This window comes from Rhinolophus sinicus, chromosome 18 (genome assembly GCF_057876585.1).
Source record: "Rhinolophus sinicus isolate RSI-liver-muscle chromosome 18, RSI-T2T, whole genome shotgun sequence".
NCBI classification, from domain to species: Eukaryota; Metazoa; Chordata; class Mammalia; order Chiroptera; family Rhinolophidae; genus Rhinolophus; species Rhinolophus sinicus.
The window spans coordinates 112,724,701-112,745,847 of NC_142518.1; the positions used below are offsets into that span (position 1 = coordinate 112,724,701).

Below are 21,147 nucleotides of genomic sequence, written 5' to 3' on the forward strand. Positions count from 1 at the left end.
ATCCAGGTTTGCTAAGTAATAATAGGCTTCCCTAGGATATGGGACTTCCAGTGCTAAAACTGGGAAAGTATCCGGCAACATGAGATGGCTGGTCAACTTACCTGGCTCTTCTTCTTTCAACCTATGACCTTGGATGAGTCACTTAATCTTTTCTGGCCTCAGTTACTTAATCTGAAAAAAAGGGGACAGTATGTTCCTCATTCCCCTTATATACCTCTTGCGAGAATTAAATGAGCCAAGTAAGATCCATCAGACTACTCTGAAGGCTTTGAAAAGCTATGCAAAATAAGGCAGAGTTAAGTATGCAGAGAGATAATTCTCTGCAAAGATGAATTTTAATGAGGGAGACTCAAGTAATTGCTACACAGTATTTGTACTGCTCAAAGAGAAAGGCGCAGCGAGATTATTTTGCTCACTCCTTAACCGTATACCAAGATGAATCTTAGTTGGCTTCTCAAAGTACTGAAAGTTCTAAGAGTGTACTTCTAGTCAGAAAAAAAGGATAGCTTACATGTGGACATTGAGAAGCCATCGCCCTTCCCCTCAAAACTCCCCAACGGCAATGGAGTAAGTCACCCTGGTTGGCATGCTTGTTTGAATGCACCTTTTCCCACCATCAACTGGGACTTTCTTTCCCATTGCTTGATTCAGTGGGCTACACAATCCATTTTGTACAAGCTGAAGATGCCTCCTCCTGTGTTGTTTAGATTACTGGCCTATAGTGTCAGCCTCCGTATGTATGCTCCCTTCCCTAACCACCCTCCTCATTAAGGACAAAAAAACAGCAGTGGTCTCATAGCCCTCATGACAAGAGAATTAAGTGTCATGGGCACAGGGCCAGCATACTGGTCTGAACAACTCCCCTGTATTCTTTTCTTGCCCACAAAAACAGAAAAACATTGGCAGGAGCCAAAGAGCAGCCATGCCCTGGAGATAAGCTCCTGACATAGGCATCTGAAATCTCCACAGCAGCTGCTTCTGGCCTTTGGGTGTCTGAGACACCCTATTTTGTGTGGTTTCCAGAGCCCCATCCATCAAATAATTGTCATATGTCATGAATCTTAACACACACCTCTAACCCTGGCTTTGAAATCTATGTCTGGGCAAGGTTGGCTTATTGCCAAATCTCCATATCATGGCCTAGGGTATGAATAGAGGGCTTTTCCCCTTCTTTCTTGTCAAACTGTTTATCAAAAGCATACAAATTAAATTGTCTTTCATTGTAAGCTTAACAAATTACTTTTCTTAAAGAGAACAAAACCATGTAGATTCTGGCTCATTCTGAAGAAGTCGGTGCATATGTGTAGAATTGTCTAATAATGGTTAAATGTCATTATCTTGGGACACACTCAGGCCTTATGAGTATGTCAAATTCTTCCCTGTGGTCAGAATTGCGCTGTGGCAGACATAACCGCCTTTTTATTTGAAGGGAATAATTAGAGCTACTCTGAAGTGTCCCAAAATTGCATCTAGATACCCTTCTAAAGTGTCACAGAGGATGTGGCTAAATACTCCAAACTTCTGGATAAGTCAGCAATATAGACAGGCCAATACATTTTTTACATAGGTTTACACTCATATAAACACTATGCAGATAAAGACACAGAACCTTTCCATTACCTCAGCAGGATCTCTCATGCCCCTTTCCAGTTAATACCAGCCCCCTTACCTAAGTAATTTATATTCTGACTTTTGTCACCATTTTTAGTTTTACCTGTCATTGAACGTCACATATAAATTGGATTCATACGAGAGCAATTTTTTGTTTCTGGCTTTCTTTGCTCAATGTAATGCCTGTGAGATTTATCCATTATGCGTGTATAGCAAAATTTGTTCCTTACCATTGCTCTATAGCATCCTGTTGTATGGCTATTCCATAGTATATTTATACAGTTTTGGTTGGTGAACATTGGGCTATGTCCAATTTGTGGCCATTATAAATAAAGTTGCCATGCTATGGTTAAGTGACTTTCAAAAAGTGTGCCAAGACAATTGAATGGGAGAAGAACAGGCTTTTCAAAAAAGATCTTGTGACAAATGGCTATCCACATTAAAAAAACAATCATGAGTTACTCATGCAACTCAACAACAAAAAAACAAACAACCCAATTGAAAAATGGGCAGAGGACTTGAAGAGACATTTCTCCAAAGAGGACATACAAATGGCAAATAGACATATGAAAAAATGCTCCACATCACTAATCATCAGAGAAATGCAAATCAAAACCACAATGAGATATCACCTCACCCCAGTCAGAATGGCGATCATCAACAAGACAAATAGTAACAAGTGTTGGAGAGGCTGTGGAGAAAAAGGAACCCTCATACACTGTTGGTGGGAATGCAGACTGGTGCGGCCGTTATGGAAGGCAGTGTGGAGGTTCCTCAAAGAATTACGAATAGAATTGCCATATGACCCAGCAATCCCTCTCCTGGGTATCTACCCAAAAAAATCTGAAAACATTTAGAGATAAAGACACGTGTGCTCCAATGTTCACTGCAGCTTTGTTTACGGTGGCCAAGACATGGAAACAACCAAAATGTCCTTTGATAGATGAATGGATGAAGAAGTTGTGGTATATATACACAATGGAATACTATTCGGCGGTAAGAAAAGATGATATAGGAACATTTGTGACAACATGGATGGATCTTGAGAGTGTAATGCTGAGCGAAATAAGTCAGACAGAAAAAGCAGAGAACCATGTGATTTCACTGATATGTGGTATATAAACCAAAAGCAACAAAAGAACAAGACAAAATAACAATCAAATTGGACCATTATGTCACACCATATACAAAATTAACTCAAAATGGACGAAAGCCCTAAATGTAAAAGATGAAACTATAAAACATTTAGAAGAGTTTACTAAGAGAAAATAAACATTTTAATACTTTTTAGATTTGTTTTCTTATAATATAGGTATAAATCTTTGTGACCTTGGATTAGGCAATGCCTCCCTTTTTTAGATACAACACCAAAAGCACAAACAAAAGAAAAAAAGATAAATTGTACTTAAGTGCAAACTTTTAAACTTTTGCACTTCAAAGGACACTATCAAGAAAATAAAAATACAACCCATGCAATGGAAGAAAAAAACTGTACCATAGAGACTTATATGTAGAATATATAGAGAAATTTTATAACTCAGCAGTAAAAAAGACAAATAACACAATTAAAATGGGCAAAGTATTTGAATAAACATTACTCCAGGAAGATACATAATTGGGCAAAGTATTTGAATATACATTATTCCAGGAAGATACACGTGAAAAGGTACTCAATATCATTAGCAATTAGGGGAGTACAAATCAAAATCACAAGGAAATCCCACTTCACACCCTCTAGGGTGACTATAATAAGGAAAAACAGGGGGGTGATTAAGTGTTGACAAGGATGTGGAGAAATTGGGACCCTCACATATTGCTGGTGAGAATGTAAAACAGTTTACACTTGGGAAAATTGTTTTGCAGTTCCTCAAAATGTTTAAACATAGAGTTACCATGTGACCTAGGATTTCCACATATCTATCAACTAATGAATGTAAACAAAATGCTGTCTATCCATACAATGAAATGTTATTCAACCAGAAAAAGAAACGAAGTACTTGATACATGCTACAATATGGATGAGCCTTGAAAATATTATGTTAAGTGAAAGAAGCCAGACACAAAAGGACACATATTGTTTGAGTCAATTTAAAAGAAATGTCCAGAATAGGCAACTCATAGAGACAGAAAGTAGACAAGTAGTTGTGAGGGGCTGGGGCAAGGACAGAATGAAGAATGCCTGCTTAATGTGTATGAGTTTCAGTTTAGTGTGATGGCATGGTCTGGAAGTAGATTGTGGTCACGATTGTATAACTTTGTGAATATGCTAAAAACCAATGAATTGTACACTTTTCAAAGGTGAATTTTATGGGATGTGAATCATACTTCATTTTTTCAACAGCTAGTTCTTCATCTTTTTCTTTAATACTGTGAACTACCCCATATTATTCCAATAGACATTGCGTAAGTTAACCTCAAAATAAATCTTTTAAAAAAGCTACTATGGGGGCAGTTGGATGGCTCAATTGGTTAGAGCGCCAGCTCTCAACAACAAGGTTGCTGGTTCAATTCCCACATGGGGTGGTAGGCTGTGCCCCCTGCAACTAAAGTTTGAAAACTGCAACTGGACTTGGAGCTGAGCTGTGCCCTCCACAACTAGATTGAAGGACAATGGCTTGGAGCTGATGTGCCCTGGAGAAACACACTGTTCCCCAATATTCCCCAATAAAAAATAAAAAAAATAAAAATAATCCACTTTTAAAAAAAAGCTACTATGAATATCCCTATATATGCCTCCAACAGTGATTTTTTTTCCATGAAACTTTTAACCCAAATATATCTAGTAAGTGCTCTTTGGGTTTAACCACACGGGCTGACAAATGGCAAAATTACTACAGTGTCTCCTTATTTTATCTGTCTCTGTCATGTAGCTGCTCTCCCTGCCCATCCACCTGTCCTGATTCCTACCCCGCCCCCATAAAAAAAAAAACCTAGAAGAGTAAGAATGACAGTAAACAGGGATGAGGAGAAGCAATGAGGCTGGCATTAATTATAATCCCCCCATTAGCTCATTGTGCCCTGAATTATCGATGTTGGCCAAGTTTCTGCTGGATGTAAGGTACTCAGGCTGCTGCCAGGCAGCTGCCTCTGGCTGCAACTTGTGGCTGCTGCTCTTCTCAACTTGCACATGCCTGTGGGGTGAAACATACACTCTCTATCTAGGACGGGTGGGCAGGACAGGATGACAGGGCTAAATTAAGAATTTAGGACTTCAGGGAAGATATTTGCTTTGCCTGGGCAGTGCAGGAGGTGTGGGATTAAAGAGGGTGAGGAAGACAGCAGCTGGTCCACACCCTGCCCATTCCTCTTCTGTGAGCCGACTCAGTACCCCACGTGCCCAGGATTGGCAAAACTCAAAAGTAGCTGCTCAGCCTGGCCTTGAAAACACTACTTTCTCTGAAAAAGCAAGCTTCTAATCTGTACAGTGCCTTCGTCATTTACAGATATTTGGCCTATAATCTAGATGTTGCTTTATTATTTGCTGCTGGCTCAGCTTTCCCTTTCCTGGCCTGGCCCAGGACCACTTCTAGTCCGGCTGTGTCTTGCCTGTAACCTGCTTCCAAACTACCAAGCAGTTTACCTTCTTTCTGCCCCAGTATTTGTGAGTTTTGCATTCCTCAATGTGGTGAGTGGTCCCAGGCCCAGTTTTGCCATGTGAAGCATGTTCCTCCCCAGTGGTGGACTCAAGGTCCCCATTTGTCTACAGTGGTTCTCACTATAGACTACAACTTGGGAGCTTCAAAAACACTGATACTTGGGTCCCTTTCCTGAGATTCTGATGTAATTAGTCAGAGGTGTAACCTGAATCTTTGGAATTTAAAAATTCATCAGGTGATTCTCATGTGCAGCCAATTTTGAAAATCACTGCTTTAAAGGCTCTTTTTGGCTCTTGTCTGTTTTGTCTAAATATAAGGTACAGTCAGAAAAAAAATTTTTCTACTCTCCCGCATTCAGAGAGAACTTGGTGAGGGATTAACCTGGGTTCTACCCATTTCCATTCCCTCTAGAAAAAATGAGCAATATGAATAAAGGGGCTGAGTGGTTCTTTTAAAACATTAGATCATGTGAGACGTCATCAACATGGCGGGATGAGGTGAGCTTCTGTAAAGCTCCCCTGGAATTTACAAATAATCGAACAACAATAACTCCACAAAGGACTCCCTGCACAGCAGACAGGGAAGACGAAGAGGCCCACTATTGAATTCACCTAAAGGTGGGCGAATCGCATGAGCAGGGGAGGAGGGAAGGGAGAAGTGCAGAGATGGAGACGGAGCCGGAGCCAGGTGGGCGCAGGATGCAGACCTAGCTCAGTGCTCCGAGCTCACTGCATGCTGGAGCTACCAGAACTTCGGGAGAGGGAAGAACTTGGACTGCTAGGGCTCCGCTTATGGCCCACAGGGGTGAGGGGGCAGCATATAACATGGCTGAACCCAACGCTCATGGCAGAGACCTCGGAGAAAAGACTGAGGGAAGAAGGCTGAAAACGGTGGTTTAAGCCCTCACTGCCGAGCAGAGAACGGAGGAAGGCTTAGGCACTGACACTTGCCCCGCCCCCACCTGCTGGGTGCTAGAAGCAGAACAGCAGCAGTGTCAGATCAAAATAACAGAATATTTGCTGTTCTGAGAACTGTGGACCGCAGACACAGATTCACAGCCCAACTAGTTCCCGCAAAGGGGAGAGAGCTGTGGAAGCAGGACCGGCGGTGGTGGTGGTCCCTGCCATTGCTCTGGGCCACCTCTCACAAATCACCCCGTCCCTGGCCCCACCTATCTGGGCAGATCCATGCAGGAGTAAACAGAACTGCTGAAATATATGGGCTCTGAATCTGGTGCAGGAAGAGCTTTGGAACTTCAAAAGAACTCCGCATACCCACACAAACACTGTGCCCTGTGACCCAGGCAAACTATTAACTGAGGAGAAGCCCGTCTCCCAGGGAATTCCCCCATTGAGTGAGAAGCTGCAATAGTGCAGAGAAAACATAACACTACCATGTGAGAGAGAGAAAAAAAAAAGGCTGCATTCAGAGAGAAAATAAAACATTCTACCAACAAGTACTGGAAAACAAAAGAAAGACCTCTTCCTATCAACCTGTTGCAGAAGCCACTCCTGTAGATGTCTAGGAAGAGAGATAATAAATCAGTAATTGCCATGAATAACCAAGGCAACAAGACAGCTCAGAAAGAAAGTGAAAAGTCTCCAGAAAAGGAACTTAAAGATATGGAAATATGTGACTTAAATGACAGAGAATTCAAGATTGCAGTTCTGAAAAAACTCAACGAGATGCAAGAAAACACAGAAAGGCAGTTTAATGAACTCAGAAACAAAATCAAAGAACAACATGAGCATTTTACGAAAGAGATTGAAATTTTAAAAAAGAACCAAATAGAATTTCTGGAGATTAAGAACTCAATAGAAGAAATTAAGAATGAAATAGCCAGCTTAGGTAGTAGAGTTGACCAGATGGAGGAAAAAAATCAGTGACATCAAAGATAGAAACCTGGAAATTACACAGATGGAAGAAGAAAGAGACTTGAGACTTAAAAGGAATGAAAGAACTCTACAAGAACTTTCTGACTCCATCAGAAAGAGCAGTATAAGAATAATGGGCATACCAGGAGGAGAAGAAAGAGAGAAGGGAACAGAGAATATATTCAAACAAATCATCGATGAGAACTTCCCAAACTTGTGGACAGAACTGGATCCTCGAATCCAAGAAGCAAATAGAACACCTAATTACATCAACCACAACAGGCCTTCTCCAAGGCACATTGTATTGAAGCTGTCTAAAATCAAAAACAAAGAAAGAATCCTCAAGGCAGCCAGGGAAAAGAAGATGGTAACCTACAAAGGAAAGCCCATTAGATTATCATCAGATTTTTCAGCAGAAACTCTACAAGCCAGGAGGGAATGGAACCAAATATTCAAACTATTGAAAGAGAGAAATTATGAGCCAAGAATAATATATCCAGCAAAGATATCCTTTAGATATGAAGGAGGAATAAAGACCTTTCCAGACATACAGAAGCTGTGGGGATTTTCTAATACATGACCTGCACTACAAGAAATACTAAAGGAGGCTATTCGACCACCATCAACAGGGACAATTTGTGGCAACTGAAACATAAAAAGGGGGAGAGTAAAAGCCTGAACCGGAATATGGGAATGGAGTAAGTAAGCGTGCTGAAGAAAATGAATACTCTAAATATCAAACTTTCTTTTACATAAACTTAAGGGTAACCACTCAAAAAAAATTCAGAACTGACATATATACTGTAATAAAAGAAGAAACAGAGGGAAACATCATAGAATACCATCACACAGAAATAATAGACAACAACAAAAAGGCAAAGAAACAATGGAGACACAGCCTTACCAGAAAACTAAAGATAGAATGACAGAAAATCCTCAAATTACCAAATGAGCTTATTGGTCTTAAAAAAAAAAAAAAGAGCAACAAAGGAAAAAACAAGAGTAGTCTCAAATAGATCAGATTAAGCAGTGAAAGCCTCCCTAAAGACATGCAAATTATAAGGGTAAATGAAAAATTAAATTAAAAGTATAGCTTAAAAAAAATCACCCTAAATATAAATGGACTGAACTCACCAATAAAAAGGCACAGAGTAGTAGATTGGATCAAAAAACTAAACCCAACCATATACTGTCTCCAGGAGACACATCTCAGCTACAAGGACAAGCATAGACTCAAAGCGAAAGGGTGGAAATTGACACTCCAAGCAAATGGTACCCAGAGAAAATCAGGTGTAGCCATAATGATATCAGATGAAACAGACTTCAGGGTGAAAAAGGTAACAAGAGACAAAGATGTAGGACATTTCATAATGGTAAAGGGGACTATACAACAAGAAGACATTACAGTCATCAATATTTATGGCCCCAATCAGGGAGCACCGAAATATACCAAGCAACTACTAACAGAACTAAAGGGAGAAATTGACCAAAACACAATTATACTAGGGGACTTAAATACATCATTGATAGCTATGGCTAGATCATCCAAACAGAAATAAATAACGGAATAGCAGCCCTAAATGACACATAGATGAAATGGACATAATTGACATATATAGAGCACTTCATCCTAAAACATCAGACTATACATTCTTTTCTAGTATATATGGAACATTCTCAAGGATAGACCACATATTGGGACATAAAATCAGCCTCAGCAAATTTAAGAAGATTGAAAGCATACCAAGCATATTCTCTGATCACAAGGCTTTGAAATTGGATATCAACTGCAAAAAGAAAGCAGGAAAAAACACAAATATATGGAGATTAAACAAGAATACTATGAAGGACTATATGCCACCAAATTCAATAACCTAGAAGAAATGGATAAGTTCTTAGAAACATATAGCCTTCCAAGGCTGAACCATGAAGAACTGGAAAATCTAAACAGACCTATCACCAGTAACGAAATTGAATCAGTCATCCAAAACCTTCCCAAAAGCAAAAGTCCGGGACCAGATGGCTTCACTAGTGAATTCTACCAAACCTTCAAAGAAGATCTAATACCAATCCTGCTCACACTCTTCCAAAAAATTGAAGAAGAGACAGTACTCCCTAACTCATTTTATGAGGCCAACATTACCCTGATACCAAAACCTGGTAAGGACAACACAAAAAAAGAAAACTACAGACCAATATTTCTAATGAATACCGATCAGAAACAAAAATCCTAAACAAATTTCTAGCAAATTGAATACAGCAATGCATTAAAAAGATTATTCATCACGACGAGTGGGGTCATCCCCGTTGCACAAGGATGGTTCAACATCCACAAATCCATCAATGTGATACATCACATAAATAAAATAAAGGACAAAAATCATATGATTATGTCAATTGATGCAGAAAAAGCATTTGACAAGATACAGCATCCATTTATGATTAAAACAATAAAATAGTTATAGAAGGAAAATACCTTAACATGACAAAGGCCACATATGACAAGCCCTCAGCTAATCTCATAATTAATGGTGAAAAACTGAAGCCCTTTGCTCTACGTTCAGGAAGACAACAGGGCTGTCTCCTATCACCTCTGCTTTTCAACATAGTGTTGGAAGTCCTTGCCAGAGCAATCACCAAGAGAAAGAAATAAAAGGCATTCAAATTGGGAATGAAGAAGTTAAATTGTCACTCTTTGCAGATGACATGATGCTATATATAGAAAACCCCAAAGAATCCACCAAAAGGCTATTAGAAACAATCAATGAATACAGTAAAGTTACTGGCTACAAAATCAATGTACAAAAGTCCATTGCATTCCTATATACTAACAATGAAATCTCAGAAAAAGAAATACAAAAAACAATTCCTTTTGGAATTGCAGCAAAAAGAATAAAATACCTAGGAATAAACTTAACCAAGGATGTGAAGCACCTATATACTGAAAACCATAAGACATTTTTGAAAGAAATTGAAGAAGACACAAAGAAATGGAAAGACATTCCGTGCTCATGGATTGGAAGAATCAACATAGTTAAAATGGCCATATTACCCAAAGCAATACACAGATTTAATGCAATCCCCATCAAAATCCCAATGGCACTTTTAAAAGAAATAGAACAAAAAAATCATCAGATTTGTTTGGAACCACAAGAGACCCCGAACAGCCAAAGCAATCTTAAGAAAAAAGAACAATACTGGAGGTATCACACTCCCTGACTTTAGCTTGTACTACAGGGCTACAATCATCAAAACATTGTATTGGCAGAAAAACAGACACATTGACCAATGGAATAGAATAGAGAACCCAGAAATAAAACCACATAGATATGGACAGATGATTTTTGACAAAGAAGCAAAGAACATACAATGGAGGAAAGACAGCCTCTTCAATAAATGGTGTTGGGAGAATTGGATAGCCACGTGCAAAAGAATAAAACTGGACTGCTATCTGTCACCATGTACCAAAATTAATTCAAAATGGATCAAAGACTTAATTATAAGACCTGACACAATAAACTGCATAGAAGAAAACATAGGTACTAAACTTATGGACCTTGGGTTCAAAGAGCATTTTATGAATTTGACTCCAAAGGCAATGGAAGTAAAAGCTAAAATAAATGAATGGGACTAAATGAAACTTAAAAGCTTCTGCACAGCAAAAGAAACCATCGACAATAATACAGAATTGTACACCTGAAATCTATGTAATTTTACTAACAATTGTCACCCCAATAAATTTAATTTAAAAAAAAAAGAGGCAACCAACTGAATGGGAGAAGGTTTTTGCAAACAGTGCCTCCGATAAGGGGCTAATATCCAAAATATACAAGGAACTCATGAAACTCAACAACAACAAAAAAACAAACAACCCAGTTGAAAAATTGGCAGAGGACCTGAAGAGTCATTTCTCCAAAGAGGACATTCAAATAGCAAAGAGACATGAAAAAATGCTCAACATCACTAACCATCAGAGAAATGCAAATAAAAACCACAATGAGATGCCACCTCACCCCAGTCAGAATGGCTATCATCAATAGGACATATAATAACAAGTGTTGGAGAGGCTGTGGAGAAAAAGGAACCCTCATACACTGTTGGTGGTAATGCAGACTGGTGCAGCCATTATGGAAGGCAGTGTGGAGCTTCCTCACAAAATTATGAATAGAATTACCATATGACCCAGCAATCCCTTTCCTGGTTCTCTACCCAGAAAATCTGAAAACATTTATACATAAAGACACGTGTGCTCCATTGTTCATTGCAGCTTTGTTTACGGTGGCTAAGACATGGAAACAACCAAAATGTCCTTCGATAGATGAATGGATAAAGAAGTTGTGGTATACATACACAATGGAATACTATTCGGCTGTAAGAAAAGATGATATAGGAACATTTGTGACAACATGGATGGTTCTTGAGAGTATGATGCTGAGCGAAATAAGTCAGACAGAAAAAGCAGAGAACCATATGATTTCACTGATATTTGGTATATAAACCAAAAACAACAAAAGAACAAGACAAACAGAAACTCATAGACACAGACAATAGTTTAGTGGTTACCAGAGGGTAAGGGGGGTGGAGGGTGAGAGATGAGGGTAAGCGGGATCAAATATATGGTGATGGAAGGAGAACTGACTCTGGGTGGTAAACACACAATGGGATTTATAAATGATGTAATATAGAATTATACACCTGAAATCTATGTAATTTTACTAACAATTGTCACCCCAATAAATTTAAAAAAGTAAAAAGTAAAAAAAAATAAAGCATTAGATCATGTCTTTTCCAACCTCAAAATCCATCGATAGCTCTCCACTTTACTCAATAAAACTGAAGATCTAATAATGGTCAATGAGGCCCTATCTCAGAGGTGTCCAAACTTTTTTCAACGTTTTTCACCAAGGGCCATATGCGGTAAAATATACAAACAGCCAGGCCACTCACTCGAGGTGAAGTACGCATTGCCTCACCTGGTTTATTTAAGTAAACTAAGTATGTTTTTGGAATTTTCTGTGGGCCAATTAAAAATGGATTGCTGGCTGCAGTTGGCCCACAGGACGCATTTTGGACACCCCTGGTCTAGATGATCTGCCTACCTCCCCTTAATGCATTGCCTCTTAGATCCCATGATCTACTACTCTTCCTCTTATTCTCTTAACCCCAGATATGCTGGTTTTCTTGCTATTCCTCAAACTTACTAAGAATGCTGCCACCTTAGGCCTTCACACCTGCTGTCCCCTCATTGAGGCATGCCTTTTCCCCAGATATTCACATGGTTACCACCCTCATTTCCTTCACTTCTTTCTTCTTAAACCATTGTCTTAGTGAACCTTCTCTAACTACTCTTTTAAAACTGCAACTTTCACGTTCACTATCCACTTTCCTATTTCATCCTTCTCAATAGCACTTATGACCATCTGATATACTAACTGTCTTATTTACTTTATTGCCTGTTCCTTCCCGACTAGAAAACATTGTTCACTACTTCATCCCCTGTGCTTAAAACAGTGCCTGGCACATAATAGGTAATAAATAAATATTTGTTGGATGAGTGAATGGTAAAAAGCTACAAAATGATGGTAACAATCTTCTGACTGAGTGAAAGGTTTCATAGTTTTTAAAAGGTTTCACGTCAGTTAGTTCAATGGATCCTTACAATAACCCTAGGAGTAAGCCCGGGATTATTATCACCAATTAACAAATTCTTAAAAACAGGCTCGAAGAGAAAAGATTTCCCTAAATTTACTCAAGTATTAAGAAAGAAAACCAGAATTCACAGGTACTTTAAGATCCATGAGTGTAATGTGCTTTCCAAGGCAGTAGTAGACTCTAAAATAGGGAATGACGGTCCTCCTAGCCTGTCAGTGAAATTTGGTTTTTCTTCAGTAATATTTTATGTTGGCTAACAGGTATTTTCTGAATTGTAATCTGACTTTGCTTTCAAAAATGCCTAGACAGAGTTACTGCCCAAGCTTTAGGAGATAAAGGCCAGGACAAAGGTGGTAGCAACAGAAATAGAAAGGAAATGATGGTGGGAGATACAGACCTTACAAAGAAAGTCAATAGGACTTTAAAATTCCATGCATGTGAGAGCCAGGGGAAAGACATGAGTCACAGAAGATTCTGAGGGATCCTGCCTGGAAAACCAAGAGAACATTGGGGTCATGAAGAGTGTGAAAGAGAAGTTGCTTGTTAGAAACAAAAGACAATATATGCAGTTTTTCAAATTATTTTAAGTATGTAGAGTTGGAAGGGACAGAGGAACATGTCAGTGGTGGTGCCCAGCAGGCAATTAAAATACGTAGAACATAGGTTGGGACTAGACATAAGTCAAAGCATAGAAAACAAGGTCATGGATGCACATCAGAATCATATGGGGAACTTTGAAAGAATACCTATACCCTAGAACAGGGGTGTCCAAACTGCGGCCCGCGGGCCAACTGCGGCCCGCAATCCATTGTTAATTGGCCCGCAGCAAATTCCAAAAATACATTTAGTTTACTTAAATAAACCAGGTGAGGCAATACGTACTTCACCTTGAGTGAGTGGCCCGGCTGTTTGTGTATTTTACTGCATATGGCCCTCGGTGAAACATGTTGAAAAAAGTTTGGACACCTCTGCCCTAGACCATTACATCAAAACCTCTGGGAGGTTAAGAACCACTGGCCAAGATAAATCATGGCAGAGGTTTAGATGAGCAAAGAAAAATGCCAAGAACAGAACATTGAGGTACATCCATATCTGAAGCTAGAAGAGGAAGGACAGCCAGCAGCAACCAAGAAGGGGGACGTCAGAAAGAAAGACTAGAACCTGGATAGTGTAGTGCAGGACAAAGTTTTAAGAAGTAGGGGTTTTTGGTACAGGGATGTGGAGTGGGAATGCATTATTTTTATTTTATTTTGTAGGCATGTGATAAAAGTGAATTGTCTTTTAATGTTGAAGCATATAATAATAATAATAGAAATAATTCAGAAACCACAGGTGGTTATTACAGTTTTTAACAGGTTTCTCTTTCCATGTCCAAAGTGGCTGAAGAATTTCAACTGTTAGTGATAGCAACATCTGCTCCAGTAATGTCAGGATTAGTATATCAACAGAGGAGACTGAATGAAGCAGTGCAAAATTAAAGAAGCTTCACCTATTTACGTTGTCCTTTATTTGAGTATACAGAGCCACAGATACTGCCTTAGCAAGAATAAAGATGCTGGGGTAGGAAAAGGAAAAAAAATACTTGTTAAAAAGCAATTGTCGGTTTCCTGTCAAGATGGCAGAGTAAATAAACCCTGTGCTCGCCTCCTCTCAGGACCACATCAAAATTACAACTAAAGTACAGAACAATCATCATTGAGAATCACCTGAAGTCTAAACTGAAGTCCTACAACTAAGGACATACAAAGGAAGCCACATTGAGACTGAGAACCTATGTAACAGATGGGATGCTGCTCAATTTGTGAATCTTTCAATAAAACCAATTAGATCATTAAAAAAAACAGCAATTTTCACTGTACAGATACAATTAACAGCCAATTGAACTGGGCCATTTCCATTCAGCCAAAAGCAAATGCTAACCATATGAGTTAAATTCTTTCTCCTTCAAAACGTGTGAGCACACATATTCACAACAAAAAAGTACAAACCTAAAAAGAAAAACATAACTTAAAAGACTATAAATTGAGGCGGACAAAGAGCTAAAAAGTATCTAAATATTTGGTTAGTGTCTGGCAACGGCTGAGAAAGAATTGTGAAAAGGAGGAGAGAAAAGACTGTGTAGCCAAGAATATAGAGATATAATTAATAAAGCAAATGGGATGGAATTAAAACAGCAAACTTTGGGCTGATTATGATGGGAAAATATCCTTTTAATTATTGGTTAAACAGTCTTCCCAAGTGGGAGCAAAGGCACAGAAACTCCCCTGGATGATGTTCAAGGGAAAAATGAGATCATGCATGTGAGAGTCCTCTGGAAACTCTGGATTGTGCTACACATGTGAAGTGTTGCTATGACTCTTGTTACCATCCCACTCACAACTGGGAAACAAAGGACACTGGAGACAAGCCATGGGCCAGACAAACACAGCCAATACCTGAAAGCCATGGTTTGCTCCACTGTGGTCCTAGCTAAAGTGAGTAATTTATTCATGTACCAACAACCACAAGATACCAGGAAATTATGGTATCATCAAAAAGTAGTTACCCCACCAGCAGCACTGAGAGTGGATATTCATTGACTTCTCAAGGAGGTTATGCTTTTGGCTGAGTTGTCCCAGCTAGGAATTGAATTCATGGTCTTTCTTTCCTTCTTTGTTCTTTCCTCTCCTCTCCTCTCCTCTCCTCTCCTCTCCTCTCCTCTCCTCTCCTCTCCTCTCCTCTCCTCTCCTCTCCTCTCCTCTTTCCCTTCCCTTCCCTTCCCTTCCCTTCCCTTCCCTTCCCTTCCCTTCCCTTCCCTTCCCTTCCCTTCCCTCCTTCCTTTTTACAGGGCTGGGGACTGGATAAAACAGTCATATGCACTGATTTCTGACTTCTATTAATGTTTTCTTTTGGTTTTGCTCCACATTCTCTCCATCCTGTCCAATTTACCAAGCAATATGGAATAGCTGTATTTCTCTGAAGATGTCAATAAGAATAGTGCCTTTCCTCCCATAGCAATTTAAATTCTATGAAGTACACTATCTTTTCCTCATAGGCCAGGGAATGAAATATCCTAAAGAAATAGACATACAAATGGATGGGGATTTGCAAGCATAGCTCAGGATCACTAATGGGAGAATCAGTCTATAGAATGAAGCCTGCCTGTAGAGGTGAGTACTGATACTAAAATATTCCTTGCATTTTTTTAGGATGCCCAAGGGGGATAAAAAAACAAACAAAACAAAAACGTACAAGACCTGGCAGGGTAGTGGGGGAAAGGTGAAACTGATATAATAAGAATGCTATGATCTCAGATGTAGGTGCATATTCTGTAAGAAAATTCACAGAATCCTACAATCTTGGACTTAGAAAGGAGTTTAAAACTCACTAGTCCCAACTTCCTGTTGTCCAAAAAGAAATACCGTCCAGCTCTACTTGGACTCTTTCAATAACATCCACCTCAGAATTCACAAGACATCTCATTTCATTATTGTTTATTTTTTCTCCTCTTCAGAAACAGGTTAAAACTTCAAACTATCAGATAATTGGAAACATATTATCATAGAATCCCAAAAGGGTTCTTCAAGATAACCTAACCCTATATCCCGGATGATCCTAATGGGAAAACTGAGGCCCAGAGAAGGGATATAAATTTTCCAAAGATAACACAGTTATCAGTGGCAGATCCAGGACTAGAATCCAGGGTCCACTGGCCTGTCTGTTTCCCATAATTAAAGAAAGAAAGGGGTAGGCCCAAGTTCAGGGCTGATTACTCAATGTGTATATTACCAAGGCTGTAGCTTCTCTCTCTTTTTGCTGCACTCCCAGAGCCTAATCTTGGCTTATTTTACCCTCAACAGGAACAATTCCAAAGAGTGGGCTGGTTCAGGGCGAGGTGACCCGTGGAAGGAAAGTGGTGCTGCCCACTCGTTTTGGCTTATCCACACGATGACTAAGAACACCCTGAGAATGAAAACGTTTTACTCTTTGATTCCACCATATACGTTACAAGGAAATTCTATATTTGGACTTGTCAGAAACACAGGAAATATACACATTTAATTCTAATCCAAGACAAACTATATCCATCTTCATATCTCCCATGAGCACAGAATAATATTCCTTCCATTTTACAGACTGATAGTGAAATGGACTCACATCCTTCTTGTTACGCACCCAAGAAAAGAATTGATGGATGAGCTATTTTCCAGAAAGAAAGCAGAGAAAAATAGCTTCTGCTTCAATATAAGCTTTAGCTCTAAGGAATGGACCCAAAAGATGCCCGAATCTCTGCAGAAGGAATTCAAGTGGAGCAGATCAAGAAGATACCTAAAGGTGGGCTTTTGGCCTGGCTTGTGTTCCTAGGTGGAGAGGTATCATTTAATCTCCTCTGGGACTAGGGACTTTTGTCCCCCTTCAAGAGTTTCTCTAAATGAGTTCCTTCAAAGAAGGAATAATTAATGTAAAGTAATTAGAGGATCCATTCTCCTCTTATCCCCTTCTCTAGCCAAAGTTAATCTAATTGCTCAACCTGTACCTTAAACCAAAGAGCTGTGAAGTAAGAAAAATCTGGTTCCCAGTTTTGGCTTACTTAATAACTAAGCGATCTCCATCCAGCAACTTTCATTTACTCTGAGCCTGTTTGGTCACTTGTACAATTCAGAGAAGAACACCTACACCTTCCTAGTTGGGGTAAGGAGTCAGTGGGATGATGGATTTAAAAATACCTGGCATAAATAGGAACTTAAGAAATAATAAATTACAGAGCAACTTGTGACATTCACCCATCCTGTTCCTTTTGCAGTGTTTCCCATCACTTTGAAGTCACAACCATTGCCCCAATTTATAAAGCTCAAAACCTCAGTCTTATTTGACTTGACGTCATGCCATATGAGAAATGGTGGAAGAGCTGGGCTATTTGACCTGGGAATGGAAGATGCAGGAAGATCTGGTTTCCAGTCTTCAGATCGCTAAAGAACTATCATGAAAGAGCATGAGAAGATTGCTCTGAATAGCCCCAGGGGAAATGACTAGGATCTCTGGGTGGAAGCCACAGGGAGACTGAGTTCAGTTTAACAAAACGAAGAACTTTTGAAGAGTCAAGACTTTCCATAAAGGGAAGGGACTCTCTCAGAGATTAGCAAGCACACTTCTTCTGGAAGTGTTCAAGGCAGAGACTATCAAGAATGTTTTAAGGTGAAGTCAGTTAGGGTGAAAAAACATAATTCATGACAGCTTACTATGTGACAGATAATTGTGCTAGATACTTTACAGGAATTATTTCTTTTAATCCTCCCAACAACATTATGACCTGGGTACTACTCTCCCTGTTTTTCAACATAGAAAACTGAGGCTCAGAGATGTGCAGTATTTCTCATTGGGCTTACTACTAGTATTATAAGTGGGTGGGAGGAAAAATTATTTGTCGTATCAAACTGGTTGGCACTAAATATAGTAGTACCTCAGATTTTGCAAAAAATAAAAATTCACACTCCCTACACATATTTCTAAATGCCCTATGGAAATGCAATCTTGATTGGGAATGACAAATAATATGCTTAGAATCACAAACAGCAGGTAAGCAGCAGACTCAGGATTTATACACAGCTGTGTCTAATTCAGAAAATGGATATCCTTTGTATCGCACTATCCACAGACGTGGATGGAAGTGGGAGAGGAATGCACACCTTTCAAAGACTAAGCCAGTTCCAAGAGATTCTGATTCTCTCATTCCTCTTTTTCAATCTCATATAATTTATCTACTAAATTCTATAGATTCAACTTTTGTAACGCCTTGTTAAATTCATTGCCTTCTTTCTAGTCCCACAGTCACCACCTCAGTTCCAGGGTCATATCCCCTCCCTGCATCTGGTTTATCCACCTCTCATCTTTCCCTATTTTAATCCAGCTGATTCACGTTTACCAGATTATTCTTCCTGAAACACAGATTTGACTTTTTTCTTTAGCTCAGAAACTTTCAATGGCTTTCCACTGTCTGCCGAATCAAACAGAAAATCTAGGATCCAAAAATCTTCCAGTTTGCCACGAATCTAACCATGGCAACTTTAACTTCCACGTTTTCCCCTAATTGTACTCTAAAATCCAGTTCAGCTGCGGTTTTTTTCACATGCCCTGAGCTCCCCTGCCTCCAAACAGTTGTTCTTGTTGTTTTCTCTGCTTGGACTGCCTTCTCTCCTATCTCCACCTGTTGAAATCCTATCTGTGTTTCATGGTCCATCTTAAATAATAATAATACTTAACATTTATTGAGTGCTTATTTTGGTCCAGCCACTGTGCTAAGTGTGTGCAAGTATTTTACATGGATTATCTAATTTAATCCTCACAAAAACATGATGAAGTAAGCTCTATTATTATCTCCATTTTAGCCTAGAGTAAATCAGAAGTAATTCTACTTGTCCAGTGTCACGCAGTTTATAAATGGTGGGAATAGGATTTGAACACATGAAGTCTGGCTCTGGAGCCCAGAAAGGTGTTACAATGTTAAAAAACAATCAATCACAAAGCCCTTTCTGATTTTCCCTGGCTCAACCTGATATGATCCTTACTTGATAACCTCAAAGCATTTTGACTGAACCTTTAAGACCTATCTTGTGTTATATTTGTTTGTTCTTATACCCATGATGAGAGTACCAGGTCTCAGTGGGCACAACCTATGTCTTAAGCATCTCTCTGTCTCACACAGTGGTGGCACAGAGTAGGTGCTCAGTGAGTCTGTTATGTTGAATTGAAGATATGTTGGGGTGAAGGAAGGAATAGAGAGTTATGTAGGAGAAGATGCCCCTTACTTCCTATCTTAGCCACCCTGCATAAACATGCTAACACCTGTCCAAACCAGACCTTGTAGTCTCTGCTTTCCCAGCCTAGTTTCTGACAGGTCTCTTCTTGTCCCCCAGTTCTCACAGCTGCCCCAGCTTTGGCCAGTGTTTGGGGTAAGGCAGGATCAAAATATCACTGCCCTGGGCTTAGCTTCAGGAGTGAGGGATCAAGTGAAACCCAGTCGGGTGGGTGAGAGGGCAGACTGAAAGCCCCCAAATAGAGCCGGTATGCTCTTTACACAAGTCCTGACTTGCCCAAAGGCCATGTGGGTGGGCTGGCAGCTAAACTTCCCTCTGGATGCTTCACATGTCTGATCTAACCCCTCCTTCCCTCCCTCCCCTAAGCTCTCAGACTCCCTCTCTTCCTTATCTCCCAGGCTCAGATGCTCAGAGTGGCTGAATGTGTCCAGGCATGTTCCCAGAAGTCATGAGAGTCCAGTAAAAAGCCTACACAGGGAGGAACTGGCTGCCAAGGCCATCGGGGCATTAGCGCAGGTCCCAGTTACTGTAAACAGGAACCTCTGGATACAGATAGGTGTACTGACAGATGGCCACGGGATGCCTTCCCAGACATTCTGACTTTGTAGCGCCTTAACAGTGTCATCCAAATGATCCCGAACTTCCACCCCTGTTTTCCACTGGTCTGAGCTGCCTTCCTATGCCAAGGGGTGTTCCCATACTCACCCTGTAAGTGGATGGATCGATAGATCTTGCTCCAGCAACAGAATTCCTGGACAAATGTACCTCAGCGCAGGCCAGACATCACACCAAGCCCCCACCCTTCAGCCCCCAGCCTGCATACCACACTTACAGTAGATGAAATCCTTTGTAATCAAAGCTCCTCTCAGACTCATTGCACATCCACGTGTAGCAACAACAGCCCAAACCCGTCCTCTTTTCCTTTCATGTTACGCCTACTTCTCCGCCTCCATGAGGCTCCTGAGGCAGCTATTGGACTGCTCGAGTGTCTAGGCATGGCTATGCAAAGAAGTGCTGCCCCTGAGATGGACACTGTGGGGACAGCAGAAAAGGGGAGGAGCAATCAGTGACCAAGCCATTCCTATGTCAGGAACTGAAAAGCTTCAGAGTTGAAGCCGGAGTGAGAGGGGGGATGGGCAGAGAGTCAGGTCCTGCTTAGTCTGAGGTCATGTGGGTGGAGGCACCTTGCAGATTCCATTTCCTGTGACTATTTCACAGTAGGATGCCGCTCAGCTCCTCAAAGTTAGCAGGCTTGGAGTCTGATAGGGAAAATTAGTGTTGGCAAAGTAACCATTTTCAGACTCACGGAAAAGCCACTTCCCAGCTCTGGCCCTGCCTTCTTTTTATACTATTACACTCAGAAGGGTAGGCAGGATTTGGACAGGAGGAAGAGAGGAGATATAAAGCAGAGGAAAGACTGCTAAAAATCAAGGAGAACTGGATTGTGAAATCACCGTGTCTGGGCCCCAGAGTCTCTGTACAAAGAAGGGATCAGACTAGATGGTCTCTAAGGGCTCTTCCAGCAATGACAGTCTGGGAGTTTATGAGTGTATGATCTCAGGGGCAGCAGTGAAGAAGCCCTGGAATGTTAGTAGGCCCTGACCTTGAAGAATCTGCAGA

At 40.2% G+C, this 21,147-nt stretch overlaps 1 protein-coding gene across 3 annotated transcripts in view; it reads right to left on the reverse strand.

The window, feature by feature from the left end:
- Positions 1-20,460, reverse strand: part of EDA2R (ectodysplasin A2 receptor) — a 49,369-nt gene extending 28,909 nt beyond the window's left edge. For 2 of the 3 annotated variants that reach the window (XM_088794832.1, XM_019718930.3), the window contains exons 1-2: positions 20,360-20,460; positions 102-171 (exon numbers count right to left, since the gene is read on the reverse strand). The gene's annotated coding sequence lies outside the window, so the exon portion shown is untranslated. Of the gene's footprint in view, positions 1-101; positions 172-20,350 lie in introns of all 3 variants that reach the window. The other variant, XM_088794831.1, reaches the window with a different exon arrangement.
- Between the last annotated feature and the right edge of the window lie 687 nt (positions 20,461-21,147).